This window comes from Piliocolobus tephrosceles, chromosome 4 (genome assembly GCF_002776525.5).
Source record: "Piliocolobus tephrosceles isolate RC106 chromosome 4, ASM277652v3, whole genome shotgun sequence".
Classification (NCBI taxonomy): domain Eukaryota; kingdom Metazoa; phylum Chordata; class Mammalia; order Primates; family Cercopithecidae; genus Piliocolobus; species Piliocolobus tephrosceles.
Genome location: NC_045437.1, coordinates 130,202,843 through 130,218,370, shown reverse-complemented (window position 1 = coordinate 130,218,370; position 15,528 = coordinate 130,202,843).

The window sequence follows — 15,528 nt, the reverse complement described above, 5'->3', positions numbered from 1 at the left end:
GCACGATCTTGGCTCACTGCAAGCTCTGCTTCCTGGGTTCACGCCATTCTCCTGTCTCAGCCTCCTGAGTAGCTGGGACAACAGGTGCCTACCACCATGCCTGGCTAATTTTTTTTTTTTTTTGTATTTTTAGTAGAGATGGGGTCCATGTTAGCCAGGATGGTCTTGATCTCTTGACCTTGTGATCCACCCACCTCGGCCTCCCAAAGTGCTGGGATTACAGGCATGAGCCACCACGCCCGTCTTTTTTTTTTTTTTTTAAATCGAGGTAACATTCACATAAGACAATTCATTTAAAAACGTACAATTCAGTGACTTTTAGTTCATGCAGTATATGCAACTATCACCACTATCTAATTTCAGAACACTTTCATCACCCCCAAAAATAAACCAACGCCCATCAAGCACTCATTCCCCACTTCATTTACTTTGGAATGATGTCCCTCTGCCACCCGGATGAAGTCTGAGTTGCTCAGTGTGGCTCACATGGCCTTGTGGTGGCTCCTTGGGGTTGTAATTTCCTCTCCTCATTCACCTGGTTCACACCTGTCCATCTCTAGTACTCCAGTGAGATGCTTTTCTTACCAGAAGCCTTTTCTGATACCCTAAGATCAGATTCTGTATCCCCCAATTTGTTCACTTAGCCCCTCACCTTAGCTTTTTCCTTGCACTTACCATGCTCAGCTGTGTCTGGCCCTCTCCGCTATATTGGGAGCTGCATGGGGTGTGTCCTGTGCAGTGGTGTATTCTCTGCCTGGCATGTGACAGGTGCTCAGGGACTTGCTGAAATGAGTTAAGATGTCATCAGTCCCTGGGGATCCCTGTTCCTAGAGACCCAGTGACTGCAATGTACCCACTGTTAGCATCACACAGTATCCGGGCCAGGGAGCCTGACTTCAAGGTTTCCAGAGAGAGAGTGGTGGGGGCAGGCACAAGTCTAGGAGATCAGCTTCTCCCACCCTAGACAGTTCCTGGTCATCTGTTTATCTGTGCCCCGCCAAGCCCAGGTATAACCTGTTGACCGAGAAGCTCCAGCTCTGCAGGGGAAATATAAACTGAGTTTCTTTCTTCCTTAATTGCCACCAACCATGTTTTGTTGACCCATCCTCCTTTCTGGGTGGTGGGTGATGCTGAGCAGCATTCAGACAGATTTCACAGCTTTCCAGGTACTTTTGGTTAAAATTAAACTTTGCTTATTTTAAAACTTGAGGTTCAAACCTATTTCAGGTTCTTCTCCCTCTCCCCCAGGACAGGCGAGAGCTTGGCAAAAGCCCATGTGTATGCTCTGCTCGCCACACATGTCCCCTCTCCCCTTCCGGTGTTAGGACCCTCGTGGGGGCTTAGTCCAGCCCCAAGCCTGGGAGGACAGCTGGAGGGAGAAGAGAGTCTGCTCCTGTGACAGGTTACTTGTTGGCTATGGGGAGGGTGCTGGCTTCATTTTGGCTGTTGCGCTCTGCACCATGCTGGCAGCCTCTGCTCATGGGGAGGTCCTTACGTAGAGAATCACCCTCTCTTCCATGGCTGAAGACCCTGTCCCTCCTCAGAATGGCAGCCTGGCTCTCTTCCCACACCTTTCTCAGGTGGGTCCTCCTATTGCTTGGTCCAGGGGCTGTCCATGGCCTCTGCCCTTCCATTATTAACCACTGGGGTCTTTTCCATTCTCTTTGAGGGCTGCAGAACCAGAATGGGGTGAAGGTTTCCCTGTAGGCCTGAGTACTCCAGCAGGTGTCCCACTGTGAGAAATCTCTGGGCCAGGAGCAGGTACCAATCTTTAAGTTGCAGTCAGTCTCCACATGCTGACGATCCTCTCCTTCTCCCCATAGTGCAGTGAGAAGACTCAAAAGGATGCACCAATAGTCCCAGAATGCTCTCTCAAGAGCCCTTGCTCTCACCAGTCTTGGTTCTGTTGGTGGCACCAGCATGGGCTTACCTATTTCTCCTTCAACTCAGCAGGTGTGTATCTGGGGGTGAGAGGCCATTCTCCCCTTCCTGAAGATTCCTATCTTTATGTGTTCATTTAAAGCTTTTCATGGCTGCAGGAAGGAGAGGAACACCTCTCCCACCATGGACACAGCTTTTCTCTGCAAACACCCCAAAAGTGGACCACCTCATCTATCAAGCCTCTTTCTGCTTCTGATGGTTGATGCTCCTAGGCCTGGCATCTCTTGGCAAGCCCGGAGCTAACTTTAGAATATGCTATACTCAGTGGCTTTTGGGGGCCTTAGCTGCATGTTTTCAAGCAATAGGAACAATCAAACAGCAGATCTGTCTCTCCTTTTTAGCCAGAGTGAACTTGGATGAGGGTCTTGTTTATCCTTGCAGTCTCCAAGTCCAGTGTCTTGCCTGGAGTAGATGAATGATCAGTTTGTGAAATTGAATCATGGCAGGAAGAATGAGTGCAAAGTGGCTCCCTTTGTTTCTGTGTGCACAGGCTCCTGGGAAGATTTGTGCCTACACCCCCTTCTGAAGAGGCCTCTTTTTGCTACAAGAGGAGCCTGGGACTGATGAGCTGTTTCTCTTTTCAGAGCACATAGTGGAGCAGACCGCAGGCCCCACTTTCCTCTGCTGCTTGAGGAGTGGGAGTGGGTTTCCATGGCAATGGCACGCACTAGCACTCACCTCCGCTTTGCAGCCTTGCTGCAGAGGTGAGAGCTGCCTGCCTTTGGTATGCTGCTCAGAGCCCAAGCCAGGCTGGCTCCTGGCTTCCTGCACTCTTGCAGGAAGGGACACTAGCCCAGAGGTGTAAGTCAGGGGCAGGTCACATGACTCAGAAGCATCTTCATCTTACTGGAAAGATGAAAAGTTAGTTGAGTATGATGTTCTGTATTCAGTTTGAAAACTGGGCATGTGACTAGAGCCGTACAACACATCGTATTTAAGTCTTGTAGTTAGAGGCAGAGGGTGGTATGTGAGATGCCAAAGGGGAGAGAGGGAAAGACAGGCATGGATTCATACCTTAAAAAAGAGACAGAGAAAGAAGGGGGAACTAAGAAAGCAGCAGACAAAAACTACACGATGCTTGGTGCCTACTGGGTACTCAGACACAAGGCTGTCAAGTTTTATGGGAGGCTTGTGTTCCTGAAGACCTTGTATAATTACCATAAATTTATGTAATTTAAGACTACTCCTGATGTGGATGTTGTATTTGTGTGCTAGGGCTGCCATAACAGAACACCGCAGACTGAGGGACTGAAACAATGGACATTTATTTTCTTAGGACTCTGGAGGCTGGAAGTCCATGACCGAGCTGTGGCAGGGTTGGTTTCTTCTGAGGGCTCTCTTTTTCTATTGCAGTTGTGTCCCTGGCTTCTCACTGTGTCCTCTCACAGTCTTTCCTCTGTGTTACCTGTGCCCTTCTCCGAAGGACAGCAGTTAGATTGGATTAGGCCCACCCTAATGACCCTGTTTTAACTTGATTAGCTCTTTACTGGCCCTATTTCCAAATACAGTCACATTCTGAGGTGCTGGGGGTGAGAACTTCAACATATGAACTTTGAGGTGGGGAGGAGGGACACAATTTATAATAGATATCAAGCGTTGCTGTTAAAGAAATAAAGTCATATGGCAAAAGCATAAACATTACTTTTAAACTCAATAAAAGTGAAATTAGATGATTCTTAATAAATTCTAAAACATCGATAGATTTAAAATTTTATGTAGAGGTGAGATTTAGTGATCCTTTTTATTGTTTCAGATCTGCATAATCTAATTTTCCTCATGCAAAAAGAAAAATCAATTGGCCACTATGAGCCAGGCACTCTTCTAGGTACCAAGGATACTGCACCGAACAAAACAGACAAATATCTTTGCCCTCCTTATGAAACTTACATTGTAGCCAGAAGAAACAGACTATATACAAAATAGTCAATTACATGGTGTGCTAGAAGGTGATAGGTGTAGTGGAAAAAAAATGGAGTGGGAAGGAGTCTGTCCTGTGGGTGAATGGGTAGGTAGAGGAATTGCAATGTTAAATAGAGAAGTTTTGGAGAAGTGAGAAAGTACTTTTGAACAAAGATTTGAAGGAACTGAGAGAGATACACAGAGGGCTTCCAGGGCTGTATCTATCAAGGAAGCTAGAGAACATTTGCAAAGCCACTGATGTAGGAATGGATTTAGTATGTTTGAGGAATTGCAAAAAGGTCGGCAGGGCTGGAGGGTAGTGAGTGATAGGGAGAGGGGTACGAGACAGGGCCAGAGAAGTAGGGAGATGTTGTATCATGGAGGATCTTAGGGGCCGTGAAAATGAGTTTGGGTTTTAAGTGTATGTCCCTGAAAGACCAAAAGAAGGAGGCAGAGTAATGTTGAGCTGGGAAGATGGAGAGTGGGGTGCTTGAAGATCAGATAATCAGTTTAGGAGAGTTTGAAGTTTTTCGTAGTGACAGTGTCTAGGAGATGACCATGGGACTGGGTGGTTGAGGTAGATGGAAGACAAGCTCATTGGAAAATTGCCAAGGAATTCAGAGGACAGCATCTTGGAAGGCATAGACAGAACGAAGGACCAGTAGTAAAGAGAACGGCAGAGAGTCACAGACAAAGTCTTTAAGGAGAGAAGGGAATGACACAAGTGTTTGCAATGAGATAAGCAGTGGATGGGCCTGTTTGATGATATAAGATTCCAAGCTAGAGTTTTAGGGCAGAGGGAGGGAGTGTGGTCTGGAGGCAACAGTGAGGATCCAAGAGTAAGCTATCCCATCACCCTATTGTTATAGTGGGGAATGGAGTGGAACAGGGGTCCCCTCTTCACTGATGCTGATGGGAAGGCCACACGAGGGGTTGGTGACCGGGCAGGGATGGCAGCCAGGGAAGCCCCCCTCTAGCTGTGAAATATGATGTCTTTTAGGATACTGCTATTCACGACTCATTTACATATTTTAATAAAACACAATCGGGAGTATCACTTCTTGACACTGGGCTTCTTAGTCTAGGTGAAATTGAGTGAGAATTTCTAAGAAGTTCTTTTCCCTAGAAATGGAATAATAGGAATGAATAGTGATACGGTTTGGCTGTGTCCCTACCAGAATCTCATCTTGAATTGTAGCTCCCATAATCCCCACGTATCGTAGGAGGTGCCTGGTGGGAGGTAATTGAATCATGGGGGTGGTTACCTCCATGCTGTTCTCATGATAGTGAGTTCTTACAAGATCTGATGGTTTTATAAGGGGCTTTTCCCCACCTTCGCTCTGCACTTCTCCTTGCTGCCACCATGTGAAGAAGGATGTGTTTGCTTCCCTTTCCTTCATGACTGTAAATTTCCTGAGGCCTCCGCAGCCTTGCAGAACTGTGAGTCAATTAAACTTCTTTCCTTTATAAATTACACAGTCTTGGGTATTTCTTCATAGCAGCGTGAGAACAGACTAATAGAAATAGTTCTTTATATAGAGGCATCTAGGATTAAAGCAAAGACCCTCTTCATTGCTTGAAGGATTCTGTTTTGGGACTCATCATCGCCCTGATGGCTGGCTGCATCCAGAACACACAGGAAGAGTTGCCTTCAAGGATATGCAATTGCCAGGAAAAGAGCAAGAATGTAAAAAGTAAAGAGGTTGAAATGAGTTTGTGAGGTCACTAAGAACATTACAGGTGGAATGAACTCCCTGGAGATGTGACTCTCAGGAGGGCAGAGCCCTTTGTTCACTTGCCCTATGGACAGCATATTGTATACCAGTGCTTTTCAAAGGGTGCCTAGACATACCAGGGGTCCCCAAGACCTTTTAGGGATACATGACATCAAATTCATTTTGACAATAGTGCCAGGATGTTATTTGCCTTTTAAATTTTCATTCTTTCGCAAGTGTACAGTAGAGTTTTCCAGGGGCTACTCCAAGTGTGGTATTATAGCAGAGCAAATGAAGAAGCAGATATGAGATATCAGCTGTCTTAAGCCAGATAGTAGAGATTTTCAGAAATGTAAAACAATGTCTAAATGTGGTTTAATTTTCTAAATGCGTTTTTTTTTTTTTTGGTTTAGGAAAATACTTACTTTTTATAAAAATATGTTAATTATGTTATAATTAATTGGTTTATTATGGTAATGTTTGAATAAGTAAATATATTTTAAATTCCTCAGCTTTAATTTCTAAAACTGTAAAGATGGATAGGTATAAGCCTTATAAACAAAGACTCTTTTTCATCCTTTATAATTTTTTTAAGAGTGTAAAAGAAGCCAGGCCAGGTGGCTTGCATCTATAATCCCAGTGCTTTGGGAGGCTGAAGTGGGAGGATTGCTTGAGCATAGTAAAACCCAATCTCCACAAACAACAACAACAAAACCCAGACTGTAAAGGAATTCTGAGACCAAACAGTTTGAGAACTGCATGTCTAGTGGATGAGCCCCAGGCTCTGGAGTTAGTGTGTTTGGTTTGAATCCTGGCTTTGTGATCTTAGGCAAGTTACTTGACCAGAGACTTAATTTCCTTATCAGGAAACTAGGCTGTCTCACAGTTATTGTGAGCAACAAATGAAATACTGTATTATTCATTATTTCACAAACGATCATTTTGTAAATATTATTTCATCAAGTAATTTATAGAATACTGTATCTATGTATACAAAAGCCTGTGGTTCCTGCTTTGAAGGATGTAAAATGACACAAGCCACAGCTTCTACTAGCAAGAGGATTGCTGTCAAGGGTGGGATTTCTGGATTTGTAGTTAGCACCTTTGGGTTCAATTCCCAGCTCCACCCTTGACTAACTGATCTGACCTTCAGCATGCCACTTGCTGTTGGCTAAGGTCAGATCCTAAAGGCATCTTCGATGGTCCACAGAGTAGACGGTAAATTCCCACTTACATCTTTGAAGCATCACTGCCTCCTGCCTCAGTTTAACAATTGGTTTCGTCCTTCCCTTTGAAAATGAACTACATCACCTTTCCTCCCAAGCTAATGTAACCATGCCACTAGAGGGCACCTCCTGTCTTCTCAGTCAGTCATTCGCAGCTTCCTCTAATTTGGAAATGTTCTTTCAGCTGAGATGGGTGGTAAGTTGAGATCTGATATCTTTAGGATTTCCTCAGCTTGATGGATGTGGTAAGTTTTGCTTGAAAATCCTGATTTTTTTTCTTTTTCCTCTTTTCTTTTGAATCAGACCTCTTTTAATAAAACTGGGGTGGAAAGGTTGGTGGAAGGGAGAGCGCTGTTACCACCACCACCTGACATTGATAAGTACTTACTTGCTGCCAGATCAGTGCTAAGTGCCTCACACGCATCGTCCTTTGGACTCTCAGAGCAACGCCATGGGGTGTGGGTATGCGTGAGCATTCATTATTGACGGTTGGAAACTTGGGCTCTGATTGGTTAAGTAACTTTTGCAACATCCAGCTAGAAGGCACACTTGGTACCACGAAGCGGTCTCCACAGAAGCTTGTCCTTCCCTGGCTGTTAGGTCAAGCAGCGAGTGCCGGGTCCTGCTGCTCTAGGACAGTAGTTCTCAGCCTTATCAGACATAAAAGCCCCTTTCTGTATGAAACATTTCGTAATACCTCCTGTACTATCCTGAAGTGATATCCACAGACAGTGTATGCCTATGCTTACATGTCCGCTTACATAGAATGCAAACGAGACCTTTTCCTTTTAGGAAAGTATGTCTTAACAAGTATTAGGCTTGTCTATCTACACCTGAGGACAAAGGTGCCGGGCTAATTTCCTAACTGCCCACCAGGGGGCGGCATACCACTTTCCCTGCTGCGATCTGCTCGCACAGTCAGTCCCCCTCCGTAGTGGCGTTGGCTGTTTTCCCTTCAACTGGAATCGCCCGGTTAGACTCCTCCTGAGGTCCGCGGAGTGGTACAGGGGATTGCGGTGGGGAGTGACACGTAGAAGTCACAGACCGTGGTGCTGACCCCCCATGTTAGCGTGATAGATTTACAGTCACATGTACCCAGCATGAGTACAGTCACATGCTTTAAAATTTTAGTTTCCTTACTGAGTGACTTGCTTACAAAGTGATTACGAAGTAACGTGTTTATTTTCATTGATACTGTTTTAAAAAATTGTTATAGCCAGTGAGCAGTATTCATTTAATATTTTTCTTTAAATCAAGTCAATTTTTCTTTAACGTGAATACATATATTTAAACGGAAACTTTAATGTGTCAATGGAAAACTTGCATCATTTGACATAATTGGAGGGTAACCAAGACAAAAAGAAAAAAAGCAATGGTACTAAGTTCTTGCTGATACTGATACGGTTTCCCACCAGCGATCCATTTTCTCTCTTAAAAGAGTTTCTTAAAGAAATGTTTAAGGAAAGCTGTTAAAGATATATTAGCACTGAATTGAGATTATCCTTAATCAAAAAGACTAAAACAGAAGTGAAAAGGGAATAGTTTTCTCATGTTGTTGATCAACATTATTTTATTTTTATTTTTTAATTTCAGTAGTTTTTGGGAACAGGTGGTGTTTGGTTACATGGATAAGTTCTTTAGTGGTGATTTCTGAGATTTCAGTGCACCCATCACTGGAGCAGTGTACACTGTACCCAATGTCCAGTCTTTCATCCCTCACCCCTCTCACCCTTTCCCCCGGAGTCCCTAAAGTCCATTATATCATTCCTATGCCTTTGCATCATCATAGCTGAGCTCCCACTTAAAAGTGAGAACATACGATATTTGGTTTTCCATTCCTGAGTTACTTCACTTAGAACAATAGTCTCCAACTCCATCCAGGTTGCTGTGAATGCCATTATTTCATTCCTTTTTGTGGCTGAGTAGTATTCCATGGGGTGTATATACCACATTTTCTTTATTCACTCATTGGTTGATAGGCATTTAGATTGGTTCCATATTTTTGTAATTGTGAATTGTGATGCTATAAACATGAGTGTGCAAGTGTCTTTTTCATATAATGACTTCTTTTCCTTTGGGTGGATTCCCAGTAGGATCGAATGGCAGATCCACTTTCAAGATCAACACTATTTAAAGTTTTATCTGTGTACCCCTAAAATCATCTCCTATATATGAGTGGACACAGTGTCTCCCCCTGCGGAGATACTGGCATGGTGCATGGCTTCCTGGGCTGGAGTCGAGGGACTGCTTGCTAGCTGTATTTTCTGCACTGGTTGCTTGCGCTCCCTGAGCCTTGCTGTCCTCATCTATAAAATGAAGAGGTTGGAGGAGATCATCTCTGTAATTCTTTGGGATCTAATGGTCTAAGACTCTCTGAAGTAGTGATTCTTATTGGAAGGAGATACAATACTTAGCAGGACATCCTCTTTTTTGTGTGCCTAGAACCTTTGAAGGGGCCGGGAAAAGCTACAGATTCTCCAAAATCCCAGCTGACACCCCGTCTCCTGAGAGGAAATTCAATCTCTAGGAAGAGCCAGCAGCTTAGACCCCGGAGTCCAAGAGACCTGGATTTAAATCGTTGCTCTGCCTTCTATCAGTTTTGTAACTTTCAGCAGATCACTGAACCTCTTTGGCTTCAGCTTCCATGTCTATAAATTAGGAACAATAATGCTATTTATCCTTATTGTGATGATCAAATTATTATATGCATGGTCATTACTTGCCATAGTGTCTGGACCATAACTTAATTGTTATTATGGTAATTCCTAAGGTTTTTCAAAAACGAAACAAATTTCCTGGAAGTAAGCCACTGGGGAAGTTATTTGGTGGCCCTGCCCCTGATATTTTAAACCGATGAGATGAAATGAATATCATAAGCACCCAAGAAAGGGAAGCCTTGTTTGAGAAAGGTGAATGTGACTGTACAAGGCTGCCTACCCCCATGTGGCCTTGGGTGTGGTGTGAGAGACCAGTATTATTTGTGTGGGACTTCACAAAATATTAGACTTTTTTTGTTTTAAAGTACTAGTTGAGCAACTTGTGGCTTTCTGCCCACAGGCTTCCTGAGTCTCTGCTTGGCCCCTATGTGCAGGTGCTTACAAGTTGCGGGGACAGGGAAGTGTGGGGGAAACAGTAGGAGGGTGGGGTTTACCCCTGGTGGCCCTTCATCGCCTCCACCACCACTGCAGGCCTGTTCTAACCTGGCCAGGGCTGGGCGAAGTGGCTGGGGCAGGGGAATACTGATGTTTAGAAAAGCTGCATTGCTCATGCTAGGAAACTCCTTCCTGTGAAGTCTTTGCTGCCAGTTCTGGGACATTCCTGACTGGATAGAATTCTCCTGATGAAGATATCTCGTTGGGATGATAATACAAATGCTACCTAAAGTATGGGGAGTTTTGGTGTTTGAGCTGTGGACCTGGATTTTCATCCTGACATGACCACTCATCAGCTCTGTGACCTTGGGAAAGATATTGAACACCTCTGGTTCTTTCTTTCCTTATCTGTCAAATGAAAGGGTACCATAACTGTGGTTGTGAGTGAGTGAGTGTGTGTGTGTATGTGTGTGTATGTGGTTGATAGATCACAAAGCCTTTTGAAGAGCTAATGAGAGTTATAGACCTTCTCTCCAGAAAAGCATAGGTCCCTATTACATTTTATATACAATTCCAGGATTTTAAAAGACTCCCCGTCCCCCAAACCCATCCACAGATTCCAGAGTGCAGACAGTGGTTCTATGCCTCATTCAGCTTATAAGCCTCTGTGAAGCCCATGGCTTCCAATTTGACTTCCCTACTCAACCCAAACCAAATGTAGATTCTGTTCATTTGTAAGCTTGTGTTTAGTATATTCTCCCTAAAATACCAACTCAGCCCAACAGGGCCTTGGAAAAAATGTGCTACCAAGGCCATTGTGCATGAAAGTGCAGGTATTCCCCACACAGGGCATCCCCTTCTGCTTATCAGGCCTTTTCCTAATTGACACATAGGTGGGCCTGGGCCACCAGCAGCTTTTGCAACACATGCGTGGGCACCAAATGTAAGGTCCAGTAGGAGATTCTCCATCTAAAGGCTTGACCTGCATCTGGTTCTCTCTGTGAACCAGTGGTTGGGGAGAGGGGTCTATAGACTAGAAAACACACTCAAAGAAGGCTCAGGCAAGGCTGAGCTCCTTGAACTAGTTGGGACTCTTTTATGGAAAGAAACTGGAGTTTCTTAGTTGCCACTGGAGTTCTTAGTTGCAGACAACAGAAACCAGTCCCGGCTGATTTAAGTAGAAAACGAATCAATTGAGAGCATGTCAAGTGGTTCAGAGAAATGTCAGGAAAATGATAGAAGAGGCACCAGATAAAGGCAGGCAACAAGGAAGGTCAGGCATCAGCCAGGGTAGCAGTCTGGGTGATGATGACATAGTGCCAACCTGGCACGGATGCCACTGCCACTGAAAACCGTAGCTCACACTGCCAGCACAGGTGACACAGGATGCTGCTGCTATTGCCACTCCTATTACAATGGGTTCATGGCATATGCATATCTAATTGGTCGAATCTGGGTCACGTCCTCAACCATCCCTGACCCTTTCAACTTCCATGGTAGGAGGTGCTTTCTGCTTCCCACCAAGACTCTTAAGTGGGGGAATTCCTCAAACAACTGAAGGCAGCCCTCCAAAATCAACAAATAGTCAGCAGGAACAGAAACCAGCTCGAGCTAGCTTCAGTATAAAAGACTCTTTCAGGCTATTGGGTGTTTCATGAAACCAAGAACAGGAGGGAAGCCAGGCCTTTGGGAGGGCCTGGAGCCAAGTACGAAAGTTAAAGAACTCTTCTTCCAGCTCTCACCTCTGCTTCTCTGTGCTCCTTCTGCACTTCTTTCTGTCTGCATTATGACACTTTATTTCCTGAGTCCAGGAGATGGGATCAGGTGGTCTTTGGAAAGCCTTCCTCCCATGGCTCAAAGGACACCTTCTAGAAAAGCGAGGCAGGCATTCACTCAAAGGACACCTTCTAGAAAAGCGAGGCAGGCATTCACTACAGGGATGGCTTCCAGCCCCCTTCACACCTTCATTCTGGTCACTCGGCTTGTCTGCTGTTTGATACTGTTTTCTCCTCCACTGTCTGCTGAGGTCGCTTTAGATAGCCTAAATATCCCTCTTTGTATCTCTCTGAGGTTGCAGGTAGAGGCTTATATACTCCTAGAATGTTAGGCCTTCTTTTTACAGATGCACAGTCTGAGGTCTAAGAAATTAAGTGACTTACTCAAGATTCTGACTGTCCCATGGATGGGTTGGAACGTGGTGTTTAGCATGTGGGAAGCTCTCAATAGACTTTAGTTATGTCTTTCAGATTTCTTTTAATTCAAAGCACATTCCTTTGCTTTTCTCTCTTTTGCTCTCTTGGCTCTCTTTCCTGATTATTTGTCCTTTCCAAAAATATATACTGAAGGCCCTCTGTGTGTCTGGTAATATTCTTGATGCTGGAGACTTATCTGTGAACAGAGTGACAAGATTCCTGCCCTCACAGGGCTTTTATTTCAACGGAAATCAAATACACAAACAAGATTACTTCTGATGGTTATAGTGCTCTGAAGGAAATAAGCAGAGAAGTGACAAGGTTTGGCTCTGGGGGTGGGCTACTTTTGACAGTGGGTTCAGGGAAGATGCGTCTGGGTTGGCGTTAGGGAACTGAAGTCTGAAGGATGGGAGCTGAGGAAAGACAGAACAGCAAATGTGACAGCCTGAAGTGAGCCTTGAAGTGAGAGCTTGTTAGCAATAGAAAGAAACCCCAGAACATGATGGGGGAGAGAGTGATGGGAGAGGAAGGCAGAGGTCAGCTTAGATTTGTAATGGTGTGATTAAGTGTAAAGAGAAAAGAGTGGCTTAAGTAGGAAACTGTCATAATCAGATTTACATTAAAAAATGATTTTTATCATACAATTCCAAATAGAGAGACATCCTATAATCAAACCAAACAATAGTGACAATAATCCAACTGGCTGGCACTCTTCAAAAATGTCAAGATCATTCAGGTCCTTTGCTCATTTTTTTTTTTTTTTTTATACTTTATGTTCTAGGGTACGTGTGCACAACGTGCAGGTTTGTTACATATGTATACATGTGCCATGTTGGTGTGCTGCACCCATTAACTCATCATTTACATTAGGTATATCTCCTAATGCTACCCCTCCCCCTCACCACCCCACAACAGGCCCCAGTATGTGATGTTCCCCATCCTGTGTCCAAGTGTTCTCGTTGTTCAATTCCCACCTATGAGTGAGAATATGCGGTGTTTGGTTTTCTGTTCTTGCAATAGTTTGCTGAGAATGATGGTTTCCAGCTGCATCCATGTCCCTACAAAGGACATGAACTCATTCTTTTTTATGGCTGCATAGGATTCCATGGTGTATATGTGCCACATTTTCTTAATCCAGTCTGTCATTGATGGACGTTTGAGTTGGTTCCAAGTCTTTGCTATTGTGAATAGTGTCGCTAAACATACGTGTGAATGTGTCTTTATAGCCGCAGGATTTATAATCCTTTGGGTATATACCCAGTAATGGAATGGCTGGGTCCAATGGTATTTCTAGTTCTAGATCCTTGAGGAATCGCCACACTGTCGTCCATAATGGTTGAACTAGTTTACAGTCCCACAAACAGTATAAAAGTGTTCCTATTTCTCCACATCCTCTCCAGCACCTGTTGTTTCCTGACTTTTTAATGATAGCCATTCTAACTGGTGTGAGATGGTATCTCATTGATTGTGGTTTTGATTTGCATTTCTCTGATGGCTAGTGGTGATGAGCATTTTTTCATGTGTCTGTTGGCTGCATAAATGTCTTCTTTTGAGAAGTGTTTGTTCATATCCTTTGCCCACGTTTTGATAAGGTTTTTTGTTTTTTTTTTTTTCTTGTAAATTTGTTTGGGTTCTTTGTAGGTTCTAGATATTAGCCCTTTGTCAGATGAGTAGATTGCAAAAATTTTCTCCCATTCTGTAGGTTGCCTGTTCACTCTGATGGTAGTTTCCTTTGCTGTGCAGAAGCTCTTTAGTTTAATTAGATCCCATTTGTCAATTTTGGCTTTTGTTGCCATTGCTTTTGGTGTTTTAGACATGAAGTCCTTGTCCATGCCTATGTCCTGAATGGTAGTTCCTAGATTTTCTTCTAGGGTTTTTATGGTTTTAGGTCTAACATTTAAGTCTCTAATCCATCTTGAATTAGTTTTTGTATAAGGTGTAAGGAAGGGATTCAGTTTCAGCTTTCTACTTATGGCTAGCCAGTTTTCCCAGCACCATTTACTAAATAGGTAATCCTTTCCCCATTTCTTGTTTTTGTCGGGTTTGTCAAAGATCAGATGGTTGTAGATGTGTGGCGTTATTTCTGAGGGCTCTGTTCTGTTCCACTGGTCTATATCTCTGTTTTGATACCAGTACCATGTTGTTTTGGTTACTGTAGCCGTGTAGTATAGTTTGAAGTCAAAAAAATCACAAGCATTCTTATACACCAATAACAGACAAACAGCCAAATCATGAGTGAACTCCCATTCACAACTACTTCAAAGAGAATAAAATACCTAGGAATCCAACTTACAAGGGATGTGAAGGACGTCTTCAAGGAGAACTACAAACCACTGCTCAATGAAATAAAAGAGGACACAAATGGAAGAACATTCCATGCTCATGAATAGGAAGAATCAATATTGTGAAAATGGCCATACTGCCCAAGGTAATTTATAGATTCAATGCCATCCCCATTAAGCTACCAATGACTTTCTTCACAGAATTGGAAAAAACTACTTTAAAGTTCATATGGAACCAAAAAAAAGAGCCCACATTGCCAAGACAATCCTAAGCAAAAAGAACAAACCTGGAGGCATCACGCTACCTGACTTTGAAGTCTTCTGGCTTGTCGAGTTTCTGCCGAGAGAGCCGCTGTTCGTCTGATGGGTTTCCCTTTGTGGGTAACCTGACCTTTCTCTCTTACTGCCCTTAACATTTTTTCCTTCATTTCAACTTTGGTGAATCTGACAATTATGTGTCTTGGAGTTGCTCTTCTCAAGGAGTGTCTTTGTGGCGTTCTCTGTATTTCCTGAATTTGAATGTTGGCCTGCCTTGCTAGGCTGGGGAAGTTCTCCTGGATAATATCCTGCAGAGTGTTTTCCAAGTTGGTTCCATTCTCCCCGTCACTTTCAGGTACACCAATCAGATGTAGATTAAGTCTTTTCACATAGTCCCATATTTCTTGGAGGCTTTGTTCATTTCTTTTTACTCTTTTTTCTCTAAACTTCTCTTCTTGCTTCATTTCATTCATTTGATCTTCAATCATTGATACCCTTTCTTCCAGTTGATTGAGTCAGTTACTGAAGCTTGTGCATTTGTCATGTAGTTCTTGTGTCATGGTTTTCAGCTCTATCAGGTGCTTTAAGGACTTCTCTACATTGATTATTCTAGTTATCCATTCATCAAATCTTTTTCAAGGTTTTTGGCTTCTTTGCGATGAGTTCGAACTTCCTCCTTTAGCTTGGAGAAGTCTGATCGTCTGAAGCCTTCTTCTCTCAAAGTCATTCTCTGTCCAGCTTTGTTCCATTGCTGGTGAGGAGCTGCGTTCCTTTGGAGGGTGAGAGGTGCTCTGATTTTTAGAATTTTCAGCTTTTCTGCACTGCTTTTTCCCCATCTTTGTGGTTTTGTCTACCTTTGGTCTTTGATGATGGTGATGTACAGGTGGGGTTTTGGTGTGGATGTCCTTTCTGTTTGTTAGTTT